Source organism: Hyla sarda, chromosome 4, assembly GCF_029499605.1.
Source record: "Hyla sarda isolate aHylSar1 chromosome 4, aHylSar1.hap1, whole genome shotgun sequence".
Lineage (NCBI taxonomy): Eukaryota > Metazoa > Chordata > Amphibia > Anura > Hylidae > Hyla > Hyla sarda.
In genome coordinates, this window is record NC_079192.1 from 60,178,113 (window position 1) to 60,193,415 (window position 15,303).

Here is a 15,303-nt window from a genome sequence, read left to right on the forward strand (position 1 = left end):
TAACTGTTGAATATAATATAAAATTTTTAGATAAAATATTTATTAAAACAAAATATAAAAAATATACATTATATTTTAATTAAAAAAACACCTAGATCCCAATGTGTTCCATCTTTTTTTGTTCCTTTTTGTTATGCGGTTTCATAATGCCTGAGATAAGTGGTTCTGGCCCGAGAATGTTATATATATTAGCGTCTGTAGCATGTATCAGGAACATGTTATCATACCTGTGTCTTTTTACAGGTGACTGATGCCCGGTGAGAAGGTGAACGTGACATATGCCCTCGTCAGCTGCAAGAAAGGAACTTGGAGACAGGTAATTAATATTTATATTAATTACTGGTAACGATCAAGCTAGATATCAAATCTAGACCTGCAGAGATGTCATAGTCTCTCCCTTATACATGAAGATATATGTGTTGTTAATAAGTATATCATCTATAGACATCTTTTTTTATAACACAACCATGTTTTAGGTACAGAGATTAGGAACATTTATGATGCATATTCTCTAATTTTTTATTTGAAGTAATCCCCTTTTTCGATATTTAATAGAATAGACTGAACTGACTGCAGTGTTTACAAGTTTACTTTAGACTCTGGGCTGACTGACCGCAAATTTAAGACTTAACTGTACTAAGCAAAGAAAAATCAATATATATTTTTTTGCTTCAAATATATAATTATAGCCAAAGACTTTAGCCATAATAATTCATAGCCTTTGAACATAATGCTGAACGGAATAATACACTGCACTTTAATACTAAAGCAATATATTAAATGAGTGATTTAAAGATCGCTGTTAAAAGTCCCCTTTATAAAACACTTAAAGGCTAGGTTCACACTGAGTAATCTCCAGCCAAAATATTTATTGCCGGAGGTACCACGGTTGCATTGCCCTCCCCATAGATGGCAATGTATTCTGCATGGATCCTAGCTAAAAAATAAGTTAAAAATAAACATTTTTTTAAATAATTAACCCCATCCCCATCCCCTACAAAAATGTATATATAAAAAAAGAAAAAAAAAGGAAAAATAACCCAAAAAACATAAAAGGTAACCCAACCCTCCCCTCACATTAGCCATAATTAACCCCTTAATGACCAAGCCCATTTTCACCTTAAGGACCAGGCCAATTTTATATTAGCGTTTTCGTTTTTTCAGCCTCGCCTTCTAAAATCCATAACTCTTTTATATTTCCATCTACAGACCCATATAAGTGCTTGTTTTTTGCGTGACCAATTGTACTTTGTAATGAAACCTCCCATTTTACCATAAAATGTACAGAGAACCCCCCAAAAAAATTTTGGTGAGGAAATTTAAATGAAAACCAACATTTTCCACATTTTGACAATTGACATGTGCTCTTTATTCTGCGGGTCAATACGATTAAAATGATATCCATGGCTAGATACTTTTAAATTTTTGCACTGCTTAAAAAAAAAATCGAAAACTTTTTGTACAAAATCAGTAATGTAAAATCGCTCTATTTGACCACCTATAACTTTTTCATTTTTCCGTATATAGGGCGGTATGAGGACTCATTTTTTGCGCCGTCATCTGTACTTTTTTTAGATACTTCATTTGCATATGTAAAACTTTTAGATAATTTTTTATTAATTTTTTTAAAATAAAATGTGTCAAAAAAGCAGCATTTTTGGCCTTTTTTAAGTTTACGCCATTCACCGTACGAGATCATTAACATTATATTTTGAAAGTACAGACATTTACTCACGCGGCAACACCAAATATGTAAAATCTTTTTTAAATTACGCTTTTTGGGGGTAAAATAGGAAAAATTGACAATTTTTATTGGGGGAGGGGATTTTTCACTTTTTTTCATAAACTTTTTTTTTTTACATTTTCAACATGTTTTTAACACTTTTTATGTCCCCATAGGGGACTATCTTTAGCAGTCCTTTGATTGCTAATACTGTGTAGTGCTATGCATGGGACATAGCACTGCTCAGTATTATCGGTGATTTTCTGCTCTGGTCTGCTCGATCGCAGACCAGAGCAGAAGACCCCGGGAGACGGCCGGAGCCAGGTAAGGGGACCTCCGGCTGTCATGCTGGATGATCAGATCCCCGTGGCAGCGCTGCGGGCGATCCGATCATCCAATCAAAGTACCGCAATGCCGCAGATGCAGTAATCTGTATTGATCACAGCATCTGAGGGATTAATGGCGGACATCTGCGCGATCACGGATGTCGCCCATTACGGGCGGGTCCCCGGCTGCTACTAGCAGCCGGAACCTGCTGTGTATGACGTGAGCACCTTTCCGATGCTCGCGGTCATACACAGGACGTAAATGTATGTCCTGGTGCGGGAAGTCCCGCAAAACCAGGACGTACATTTACGTCCGTGGTCGTTAAGGGGTTAGACATTGGCTGTAAACATAATGCTGACAGCCATAATACACTGCACTGTAATACTAGTGCAATGTATTATATGGGTGATCAGTAGATCGCTGGAGAAAGCCCTCTCATAGGAAATAAAAACAAGAACAAAAAAAAACAAGTTAAAAAAACTAATTAAACAGAACACCCTTAAAAAAACATATTAAAAAAAGAAAAAAGTTTTATAAAACCCAAAATAAAACCCCTGACAATACCGTAACCATACATTGTCTTTTAGAATAATACCGAGAGGCATAAGAAAGACACTGTCATACTACTGCAGTCTATTAATATATGAGCTATCGAAAGATGGCTGCTTTAAGTCCCGTAATGGGAATAGTTAAAAACTAATAATAAGAAAAACAAGGCTAATAAAATATTTAAAAAATATAAAATAAAACTCAGCCTTAACAAAAACATCCCTTTAAATACTTTTTTTGTATCAAATCTAAAATAAAAAAAATTAAAAAAATATATAAAAATGCCCAAAAATCTTTATAACCCCATAAAAAATATCCTAACGTCCTAACGATAACAACAACCAAACACTGTCTGTCAGCATAATGCTGAGAGGCAGAATACACTGCACTACAATAGAGGTGCAGTGTTTCATAGAAACGATCAGATCAGGAGTGATAGATCGTTCTTGTATGGGAAAAACAAAAATGGAAAGGCAAAAATGCTATGAAAAATATAAATGAATAAGAAGTAGATAAATAAATAAAACTGATTTGGACTAGTTTAAAAAGTACAAAAAATTAAGAACCGGTCGATAAAATAATAAAAAATTATCGGAATAGTTAGAGAGTTAAAGGGGTACTTCACAGCTCAGCATTTGGAAGAAACTGTTCCGAATGCTGGAACAGGCGTCAGGAGCTGTTGACATCATAGCCCCGCCCCCTCATGACATCACGCCCTGCCCCCTCAATGCAAGTCTATGGAAGGGGGTGTGATGGCTGTACCCCTTTAAAAGAAATGGTTGATAAAATTATTTAAAAAAAACATCAACCCACCCCCACAAAAACATCCCTTTAAAAATAAATTTTTGTGTCAAAAATACAATTCAGAATAAAGAAAAGGAAATAATTTTTTTTTTAAATCCCCAAAGTTTTAAATACAAGCACCCAAAAAAAATCTACAATTGGTACACACATAGCATAAATGTGAGAGGCATAAATTATTTAATAAAATAATACAACCCCTCCTTTCAAAATTAAAAGGCATACATTCCCATTGTATGATTAACTGTTGAATATAATATAACATTTTTAGATAAAATATTTATTAAAACACAATATCAAAATTATACATTATATTTTAATATAAAAAAAACACCTAGATTAGAGATGAGTGAATCGAAGTTGACGAACCCGAATTCGTTACGAATTTCATGAAAAATCGGTTCATTAAATTCCATTTTACAGCGTTCCAGGCTATTGGAGACCTAAGATGGCTGATCCACATGTGAGTACATGGGGCAGGGGATTATGGGAGGGCGGGAAACAGCGGCGGGAATGAAGGTAGGGGGGCTGACCCTGAATCACATGTGAGATGCAGCCTATCAGTGTTCACTGACCCATGTGATGTCACAGACCCTATATAATCGACGGCCATCTTGCCTCTCTTCATTTCATCTATGCACTCAGATAGAGAGGACGGGACTGTGTGTGAGTGTGAATAGCTCATACCACAGCATTACACTGCAACTGCTAGTCACATCAGCATTAGGGAGAGACAGGAGTGCAGAGTGCTTTGCTGTTACACTGAGAAGAATCATTGATAGCTAAACCTCCTATTCATGTTATTGAGCATTGCAGCAGAGAGGGGCAGATAGCTGTCAGCTGCCTCATACAGATCTCCAAGCTGCCTGAACTTTCTGAAGCATCTTATCTCCTAATTTTTCAGCCCAATTGAGTTGTTTCTTTTTTTTTGCTCCACAAATCTTCTGCTGCTCAGAATTGTCCGACAGAGTGCAATTTATGGTTTAATCCCTGGATTTTTTTTTTGTGGTGCTGCACTGTTGGGTCCTGCTGCTGTTCAGAAATACATGATTGTTCAGTGGACTGTAGTGCATTTGTACCATTTAGTACCTGTTAAGCTGTCAAGGTGCTCCATACCGTCAAAGTCCAAACAATAGCCTTCATCGGCTGGTGTTTTACAAAAATACAGAGTTTTTTTCACCTCCACGCTGTGCCATTCAGCCACTATATGGTGTCCTCATGCTGCCAACACCTCCACGCTGTGTCAATCAGCCACTAAATGGTCTCCTCATGCTGCAAACACCTCCACGCTGTCATTCAGTCACTATATGGTCTCCTGACACTGATGCCATCCCCAGGCTCTGTCATTGTGCTTCTGTGGGGCAGTGATTCTAAAAGCGATGCCGGTAATCTGCATGTTATTCTGAATAACAGTATTATTTCACTAACCCAGCACACTCCATATGCGTTTTAGAACACAGAAAAGTGTTCTATACCCCTATAGAGGCTGTATGTAGGCTAGAAATAGCCTTTTTTAATATAGATTTGCTGTGAAAAAATTTGGATCGAAACAAACTTTTTGGGAAAATTCGGTGAATTGGCTGAATCGAATTTTTGAAAAGTTCGCTAATCTCTAACCTAAATCCCAATGTGTTCCAACTTTTTTTTTTAGTTGCTTTTTGTTATGCAGTTTCATAATGCCTGAGATAAGTAGTTCTGGCCCTAGAATGTTATATGTATTAGCGTCTGTAGCATGTATCAGGAACATGTTATTATACCTGGGTCTTTTTACAGGTGACTGATGCCCGGTGAGAAGGTGAACGTGACATAAGCCCTCGTCAGCTGCAAGAAAGAATTTACAAGACAGGTAATTAATATTTATATTAATTACTGATAACAATCAGGCTAGATATAAAATCTAGACCTGCAGAGATGTCATAGTCTCTCCCTTATACATGAAGATATATGTATTGTTAATAAGAATATCATCTATAGACAGCTTCTTATATAACACAGCTATATGTCAGGTACAAAGATTAGGAACATTTATGATCCTTATTCTCTAATTTTTATTTGTAGGAATCCCCTTTTTCAATATTTAATAGAATAGACTGAACTGTCTGCAGTGTTTACAAGTTTACTTTAGACTGTGGGCTGACTGACCGCAAATTTAAGACTTAACTGTACTAAGTAAAGATAAATCAATATGTTTTTTTTTTTGGCTTCAAATATATAATTATAGCCAAAAGACTTTAGCCATAATAATTCATAGCCTTTTAACATAATGCCAATGGGTATAATACACTGCACTTTAATATTAATGCAGTATATTATGTGAACGATCTAAAGATAAAAGTCCGCTTTTATATATATTCCTCCCCCTTTCTCTAATCAAGTGTTGGCCGCTTTAGTGGCCTTTTTGATGAATAGGGACAGACATGAGCTATATATTTGTGGGGGATTTCAACTGTATATTGGATAGCTCCCTAGATAGACTGTCACAGAGGGAATTGGGCAAAAAGTGGTCATCCCCTTTGGGGAAATTTATTGAGGAAGCTGGGTGGAGGGACGCATGAAGGGAATTGTATGGTGATAAGAAAATGCTCTCGTGTTTAAGTAGCTCATATGATGCGGCTTCTCGCATCGATATGGTGCTATGCAATGATAAGGCCCTGGGGTATGTAGAAGGTCTAAAATATGAATCCAGAGGGATTTCAGATCATTGTAGTATGAATCTAAGAATATGTGGGAAAAAGGGGAGAAGTATAACTAGAATGCTCAAGATCAACCCTCATTGGCTAAGGATCCTGGATGATTGGGAAAAGTTAAAAGGGGAAATAGACAAATTTTGGGCAGTCAACAAGGGCACGGCAGAGGTGGGCATAGTATGGGATGCCTTGAAAGCATTTATCAGAGGTTTGCTATATAGGGAGATCTGTAGGAAGAAGAGGGGGTTTAGTTTAAAAGAAAAAGAGATGGAAAAAGAAATCGCTAGGGCAGAGGTCGAGCTATCCAGGGATGCCTCTGTTGACAATTTAGAAAAGTTAGAAAAAAAAAAACAGGATCTTAAAGTATATTTAGAAGAAAAAGCCCTAAATCAGACTTTTTTTCAAAATCAAAAATTATATTATGAAGGGGGGCGTCCAAACAAATTCCTGAGTCAACTCGTAAGGAATCAGCAAAGGGGGAACTTTATAAAATCTATTAAGGATAAAGATGGCCTTCTCAGGTCCACTGCAGAAGAAGTGGAAGCGAGTTTTGTTTGTTTCTTCTCAGAACTTTGAGACAGAAGTGCAACACTCCAAGGAGGATATTGAAGAATTAAAAAAAAAATTTAAAAAAAAATTACCGAGTCTGGGGGCAGCCCAGGGGATGGAGTTGGATACTAAAATTCAGCTCCATGAGCTGGAGCAGGCCTTGAGATCTTTTTCTGGGAACACAGCTCCAGGGATGGATGGGCTCCCGTTTGAGATATATCGTAAACTGGGTACCGTATATGCCGGCGTATAAGACAACTTGGCGTATAAGACGACCCCCAACTTTTACAGTTAAAATATACAGTTTGGGATATACTCGCCATATAAGACTACCCCTCCTACCGTGATGTACGGTACCTTGTAGTTCCCCCCACATTAGGTAGGCATCATGTTCCCCCACATTAGGTAGGCAGTATAGTTCCCCCCTCATTAGGTAGGCAGTATAGTTCCCCCCACATTAGGTAGGCAGTATAATTCCCCCCACATTAAGTTGCCAGTTCCCTCACATTAGGTTGCCAGTTCCCCCACATTAGATTGCCAGCTCCCCCACATTAGGTCAGCAGTTCCCCCACATTAGGTCGGCAGTTCCCCCACATTAGGTCGGCAGTTCCCCCACAATAGTAGGCAGCTCCCCAACAATAGTTCGTGAGTTATCCCACATTAGGTCAGCAGTTACCCCACATTAGTAGGCAGCTCCCCCACATTAGTAGCAGTTCCCCCACAATAGTAGGCAGCTCCCCCACATTTGTAGGCAGCTCCCCCCACATTTGTAGGCAGCTCCCCCCACATTAGATCAGCAGTTCCCCCACAATAGTAGGCAGCTCCCCCCACATTTGTAGGCACTTCCCCCACATTAGGTCAGCATTTCCCCCACAATAGTAGGCAGTTCCCCCACAATAGTAGGCAGCTCCCCCCACATTTGTAGGCAGCTCCCCCCACATTTGTAGGAAGCTCCCCCCACATTAGGTCAGCAGTTCCCCCACAATAGTAGGCAGCTCCCCCCACATTAGATTGGCAGCTCCCCCCAACAGACATACAGCTTCCAGCCATATACAGTGTATGGCTGCAGGCTGTATGTCTGTACTGGTCTGCCCCCACAGTGTTCTGATCACCGCTCCTCCGGCCCAGGTCACCATCTACTGCTATGGCCTATGGACTGTAGCAGTAGGTGCCAGGACCGGGGAGCGGTGACCGGATCACTTAAGATAGCACGGTCGGTTACTCACCAGGCCCAGGTCGGTGCGCATCCTCCTGCGGTCCTCCTGGTCCTGCGCTCCTCTGCCTCTATGGTTGTAGGCACGTAACGTCACTGACGTCCCGTGCGTACAACCATAGAGACGGAGGACCGGACCGCAGGAGGACCGAAGGAGGATTGCAGGAGGACATGCGCCGCCGGGGAATGGTAAGTGACCGGTGGACATCCTTATGTCCCGAAAGATTTTTTACGACACAGGGATGTCCGGCATAGGAATACCTATGATTATCTGCCCGGGCCAGCTCCCGTGTGCGGCTGCAGGCAGGGGCCGGCCAGAGCAGCTAAAAACTAATACTGTATACTAAAAACCAGGGGGCCTCCAGCTGTTGTAAAACTACAACTCCCAGCATGCCCGGACAGCCTTTGCCATGCTGGGAGTTGTAGTTTCACAACAGCTGGAGGCCCCCTATTTTTTAGTATACAGTATTAGTTTTTACTTGCTCTGGCTGGCCCCCGCCTGCAGCCACACACGGGAGCCGGCCTGGGCAGATAATCAGAAGTTTTCCTATCCCGGACCTCAATACCCGGCGTATAAGACGACCCCAGACTTTTCAGAACAAAATTCGGGGTTAAAAAGTCGTCTTATACGCCAGGATATACGGTAAGTCATTGTTAGGGAAACTCCAAGAGGTGTTAGATTAATCCTGCAGACAGGGGTCCCTTCCGCAGCAATGATGGTATTAATCCCGAAAAAGGGTAAAGATCTAAGCGAGATGGGTTCATATAGACCCATCTCGCTTTTAAATACAGATAGAAAAATGTTTGCAAAGGTATTAACGTTGCACCTGAAGGGAGTAATTGGGAAACTGGTGGGGAGAGATCAGGTTGGATCTATGAAGAACAGGAATGGAATGGATAATATTAGGCGAGTTTTTTTGGCCATCCAGCTTGGGGAGACAGGGGGGGGGGGCCTGCTCCATCCTGTAGTTAGACGCTGAAAAAGCATTTGACATGGTGGAGTGGGCCTTCTTATGGAAAGCGTTGGAACAGTTTGGGTTGGGGCAGAGCTTTATAAATTATATTAAGCTGTTATACGACCATCCCAGGGCAAGAATTTAAATAAACGATACTATATCTAGCCAATTTAGCCTCACATGGGGCACAAGAAAAGGGTGTCCCCTGTCACCTTTATTATTTCTTTTATTTATTGAACCTCTGTTTTTCTCAAAAATCATTCCCGATGCCAGGGTTTTGGTCCAGGAGGAGATGAAGGAAAAATTGCATTATATGCGGATGATTTATTACTGTTTGTCAGGAACCCGAACATTCATTTAGTTGACATTATTCAGGACATTCAGGAATTTGGTTGTTTCTCGGGACTCTCAATCAACTGGAGAAAATCTTCATTAATTATTGTGGAAGGCATAGGTGAAGAAAGGTTTAGTGAATTAAAAGTAATAAAATATCCAGAGACCATGGAATACCTGGGGATTAGCATTAGTAGCAATCCAAAGGACTATATCAAGTTAAATCTAGCCCCGCTGTTGGTAAAAATTAAAAAGAAAATTGATATCTGGTTAAAACTACCCTTGGGAATGTCCGATCGTATAGCATTGACAAAAATGCTGGTTCTGCTGTAACTTTTATACTATTTAACAGCATCCCCGGTAATTATAGATGAAGTATGGTTCAGAAAAATTGATGGTTTGGTGAATACATTAATTTGGGGTAAGAAAAAGGTTAGGATTAGATTAGACACATTCACGCTTCCCAGAGATAGGGGGGGTTAGGGGTTCCAAACTTTAGACTGTATTACTGGGCGGCTCACCTATCACAGCTCATGGGTGATCAAGGTCAGCTGATTCATGACCTCTTAAAATTTAAATATAAGGTGTATAGGAAGCACGTGTTTGAAGTATTGGAAAATAATTTGAAATTTAATAAGAAGGATACAATTGGTGCACAGGCAAACTGGGTGTGGAGGAAAGTTAAAAGTGTTTTTAACATTACAGGAAGTGTGAAATTTACTCTACTGTGGGAAAATAATAATTTTAATGAAATAAGTAAAATTGAGCATTATGGTTTATGGTTAAGAAAGGGGATAGTATATGTTGAGCAAATGTTCAGTGAAGGAAAATTTAAAAAATTTGAAAATCTGCAGAGAGAGTTTGGTTAAAAGATAAATATAAATTTGGTTTCCTCCAACTAGAACATGCTGTAAAGTATACTAAGGATACAAGGGCTCTTAGTATCCAGAACCATCCCTTGATTGAATTGGTGGATGGGGGTAGGAAATTGGGGCTGTCTGCAGTATATAAAATTCTTCGATTAGGAAAACTAGAGGGGATGAAAGTTAAAAGTAAAGTGGGCAAAAGGGAGGTTGATTATAATAAGGAAATGGATTTCTAACAAAAACCGAGTAGTCTAAAATGGAAACAAGAGTTGCAAAGGGTTAAAGGTTTTGAAAAGGTTAAAAGCAAAAAGTCCGAAAAAATGTTTGATATATGGAAGAAAAAGTGGGGTCTATGGGACACTGATAATTAGGATGATTCCGGAATTTCCAGAGAGAGGTGCGGATAAGAAGAGAATTTTGCAAATGTTTTTTTTTCCTGCCATTGTGGGTGGAGGGTGGGGTGGGTTATAATAGGACCAAATAAATGCATATGTATTTGTAACTTGTTGTATTGTATTTGTAAGAACTTGTATTTTTTTTTCTGTAAGCGTTGAAAAAAAAATAATGTTAATATAAAAAAAAAGATAAAAGTCCCCTTTATAAAACACTTAAAGGCTATGTTCACACTGAGGAATTTCCAGCCGGAATAATTATTGCCAGAGGTTCCATGGGTGCATTGCCCTCCCCATAGTTGGCAATGTATTCTGCATGGATCCTATCTAAATAATAAGTTAAAAATAAACAATTTATAAAATAATTAACCCCAACCCCTACAAAAATGTATATATAAAAAAAGATTTTTTTTTAAAATAACCCAAAAAATATAAAAAGTAACCCAACCGTCCCCTCACATTAGCCATAATGAAACATTGGCTGTCAACATAATGCTGACAGCCATAATACACTGCACTATAATACTAGTGCAATGTATTATATGGGCGATCAGTAGATCGCTGGTGAAAGCCCTCTCATGGGATAAAAAACAAGAACAAAAAAAAAAAAACACTGTTCCTGATGACTGCCATTTCATAATTACATTCCGAACAGAGGATATTGGCATCTGAAAACGTTTTGCTATCTTTTTATAGCCTTCTCCAGTTTTGTGAGCGTCAACTATTTTCATTTTCAGATTTCTAGACAATTGCTTAGAAGAACCCATGGTGCTGATTGTTGGGGCAAGGTCAGATGAGTCTGGGTATTTAAAGGGGTAGTCCAGTGGTGAAAAACTTATCCCCTATCCTAAGGATAGGGGATAAGTTTGAGATCGCGGGGGGTCCGACCGCTGGGGCCCCCTGCGATCTGTACGGGGCCCCGGCTCTCCGCCGAGATAGCGGGTGTCGACCCCCGCACGAGGCGGCGGCCGACACGCCCCCTCAATACATCTCTATGGCAGAGCCGGAGATTGCCGAAGGCAGCGCTTCGGCTCTGCCATAGAGTTGTATTGAGGGGGCGTGTCGGCCGCCGCCTCGTGCGGAGGTCGACACGCCCCCTTCCAGCGGGCTGTCGGGGCTCCGTACAGGAGATCGCGGGGGGCCCCAGGGGTCGGACCCCCGCGATCTGCAACTTATCCCCTATCCTTAGGATAGGGGATAAGTTGCTCACCACTGAATCACCACTGGACTACTCCTTTAAAACCTTTGAGATTGACATCACCTGGTTGTTACGCCGAGCGCTCCGGGTCCCCGCTCCTCCCCGGAGCGCTCACGGCGTCTCTCTCCCTGCAGCGCCCCGGTCAGTCCCGCTGACCGGGAGCGCTGCACTGTCATGGCCGTCGGGGATGCGATTCGCACAGCGGGACGCGCCCGCTTGCGAATCGCGTCCCAAGTCACTTACCTGTCCCGGTCCCCGGCTGTCATGCTCTGGCGCGCGCGGCTCCGCTCTCTAGGGCGCGCGCGCGCCAGCTCTCTAGATTTAAAGGGCCAGTGCACCAATGATGGTGCCTGGCCCAATCTTCCCAATTAGCTTGATTGGCTTCCACCTGCTCCCTGGCTATATCTGATCACTGCCCCTGCACTCCCCTGCCGGATCTTGTTGCCCTTGTGCCTAGTGAAAGCATTCCCTTGTGTGTTCCTAGCCCGTGTTCCAGACCTCCTGCCGTTGCCCCTGACTACGATCCTTGCTGCCTGCCCTGACCTTCTGCTACGTCCGACCTTGCTCTTGCCTTATCCCTTGCACCATGCCTATCTCAGCAGTCAGAGAGGTTGAGCCGTTGCCGGTCGATACGACCTGGTTGCTACCGCCGCTGCAAGACCATCCCGCTTTGCGGCGGGCTCTGGTGAAAACCAGTAGCTACTTAGAACCGGTCCACCGACACGGTCCTCGCCAAACCCTCTCTGACACAGAGGATCCACCTCCAGCCTGCCGATCCGTGACAGTAGATCCGGCCATGGATTCCGCTGAGGTGCCGCTGTCAAGTCTTGCCGACATTTCCACGGTGATTGCCCAGCAATCCCTAATGATCACCCAACGAAATCACCAGCTGGCATACTTGACCTCCGTGACACAGCAACTTCAGTCACAGATACAGCAGCTGCTGCCGCAGATACAGCAACTTCAGTCTCAGACACAGCAGCTGCAACAGCAACAACCATCTCCTCCGCCGGCTCCTGCAACTCCTCCGCAGCGACCGGCCGCTCCTAACCCCTGCTTGTCCCTGCCGGACAAATTTGATGGGGACTCTAGACTCTGCCGTGGTCTCCTGCCTGGGAAGGCCCTGCCATGTGCCACTCCGCCCGGAGCACCTCTCTTACAGTATCCTTTGCAATCCACCCCTGTGCCTCCCACCGAGGAGGCTATGCAAGTGGATCGGTCCCGCCTGACCCCTGAAGAGAGGACTCGCCGCAGGAAGAAAGAAGATTTACTTCTATACTGCACTGTGCGTTACCGCACAGAACCCCTGCTCTTCAGCATGGAACTTTTTGTTTTGCCCAAATGCTCCTCTGAAGTCCTCCTCGGTCTGCCATGGCTCCAACCCCCATCTTCTGCCCTTGTCTGGACCACCGGGGAGATCGGGAGCTGGGGTGCTTCTTGCCACAGAAAGTGCCTCACGTCTGCTCCCAGTCCCGTCAGTCAAGCCTCTGTGTCTCCCCCTTTACCTGGCCTCCCCAAGGCCTGTCTGGACTTTGCTGTGTCTTCTCCTCACGGCTCCCGTCCTGTTGACACTCTGCCCCGTGCCGGGCTTGACCCTCTTCCCTCCCTCCCCACCCCCACGCCTTCTTGTGTGCCCGCTGTTGATGTGGTTTCCCGGGGCTTCGCCACCATCTGGAAAAAGACCCTGAAATTCCTCATGCTGGCCTCATCCCGGGTGAAGGAGCTTGCCGGAAAAAAGAGAAGAGCTCCTCCTGTTTTTGTGTGGCTCTCCGCCAAGTATTTCGGCTTCCGTGTCCCCAGTTTGTATCTCGGACCACGTTATCTTGGACCCTTTGTAGTCGAGTGCTCAGAGGAGAGATCTTGGGAACCTGAGGACGACATCCTGGACAAAAATCTTGTCCTCAGGTTCTCAGGCTCCAAGAAGAGGGGGAGACCCAAGGGGGGGGGTACTGTTACGCCGAGCGCTCCGGGTCCCCGCTCCTCCCCGGAGCGCTCACGGCGTCTCTCTCCCTGCAGCGCCCCGGTCAGTCCCGCTGACCAGGAGCGCTGCACTGTCATGGCCGTCGGGGATGCGATTCACACAGCGGGACGCGCCCGCTTGCGAATCGCGTCCCAAGTCACTTACCTGTCCCGGTCCCCGGCTGTCATGCTCTGGCGCGCGCGGCTCCGCTCTCTAGGGCGCGCGCGCCAGCTCTCTAGATTTAAAGGGCCAGTGCACCAATGATGGTGCCTGGCCCAATCTTCCCAATTAGCTTGATTGGCTTCCACCTGCTCCCTGGCTATATCTGATCACTGCCCCTGCACTCCCCTGCCGGATCTTGTTGCCCTTGTGCCTAGTGAAAGCGTTCCCTTGTGTGTTCCTAGCCCGTGTTCCAGACCTCCTGCCGTTGCCCCTGACTACGATCCTTGCTGCCTGCCCTGACCTTCTGCTACGTCCGACCTTGCTCTTGCCTTATCCCTTGTACCATGCCTATCTCAGCAGTCAGAGAGGTTGAGCCGTTGCCGGTGGATACGACCTGGTTGCTACCGCCGCTGCAAGACCATCCCGCTTTGCGGCGGGCTCTGGTGAAAACCAGTAGCTACTTAGAACCGGTCCACCGACACGGTCCTCGCCAAACCCTCTCTGACACAGAGGATCCACCTCCAGCCTGCCGATCCGTGACACTGGTCTTCCCAGATGATGATTGAGAACAATCCATGACACTGGCAGGTCTCAGCTTTGCAAAGGGGACAGTGCATGCTATAAATTCTTCAGGGTGCCCAAAATTTTGCAGACACCATTTTTTTTGTTTTCTGTTATTTTGAAAGTTTAAATGATGGAAATTAAATGTACCTTTTTTTTGACATATTATAAGAATGTCTAATCTGTAATTTGATGCCTTTTGGAGATTTTTCCATCTTTCTTTGGCCTTTTTATGCCCATTAATAATTTTTTTTACCTGGGGTGCCCAAACTTTTGATCCCCACTGTAGTCCCCCCCATTAGGTGCAGTATCGTTCCCCACATTAGGTGCAGTACAGTTCCCCCACAGACATACAGCCTTCAGCCATATACAGTGTATGGCTGGAGGCTGTATGCCTGTTTACTGCCCCAGTGTTCCGACTACCACTCCTCTGGTCCGGGGTCACGATCTACTGCTATGGCCTATGGGCCATAGCAGTAGGTCTCGGGACCGGAGAGGAGCGGTGGTTGGAACACTGAAGATGACTTGCCGCTGGTGACTTACCATCCTCGCCGCTCTGCTGTGCCCTTCTATGGGTGCACGCCTTGCGTGCGCTACCTCTTGGCGGCACTTGCATTTTTAAAGTTAACGCGGAGCCGCAAAGAGTTAACCGGGGCATCAAGGATGTCCTGAATGTGACGGGGGCCCCCTGCGGGCAAGGGGCCCTTAGCAGGTGCTCTGTGAGAGCCAATGATGATCCGGCTCTGCCCCTGGCCTGGATAATTTTACCCACCCAGTGGTAACAGTAAATGTGAAGAAGTCTTTGCACGCTGTATATTTTTTTTCTATACTCATTTATAACTTGGGAGTTTTATCCTTACCTCCCTTACTGTGATCTACCTAATAACCTGGATGCAAGTCATAATGTTGTTTAGTAATTTAAGGGCTATTCTGTCCCATTAAAAAAATGGGCCTCCATTCCAACTCATACCAACCTCTCACAATGCAGAAAATCGACAAAATATTATTAAATAATTATAACCCTAC

At 43.8% G+C, this 15,303-nt stretch overlaps 1 protein-coding gene across 10 annotated transcripts in view; it reads left to right on the plus strand.

The window, feature by feature from the left end:
- Positions 1 to 15,303, plus strand: part of LOC130367991 (olfactory receptor 1G1-like) — a 451,749-nt gene that overhangs the window by 347,833 nt on the left and 88,613 nt on the right. For 6 of the 10 annotated variants that reach the window (XR_008892249.1, XR_008892250.1, XM_056571124.1 and 3 more), the window contains exons 1-2: positions 3,820 to 3,863; positions 5,174 to 5,246. The exons of 3 other annotated variants lie outside the window; for them this stretch is intronic. The gene's annotated coding sequence lies outside the window, so the exon portion shown is untranslated. Of the gene's footprint in view, positions 1 to 3,819; positions 3,864 to 5,173; positions 5,247 to 15,303 lie in introns of those variants that run through there. One more of the 10 variants, XM_056571123.1, reaches the window with a different exon arrangement.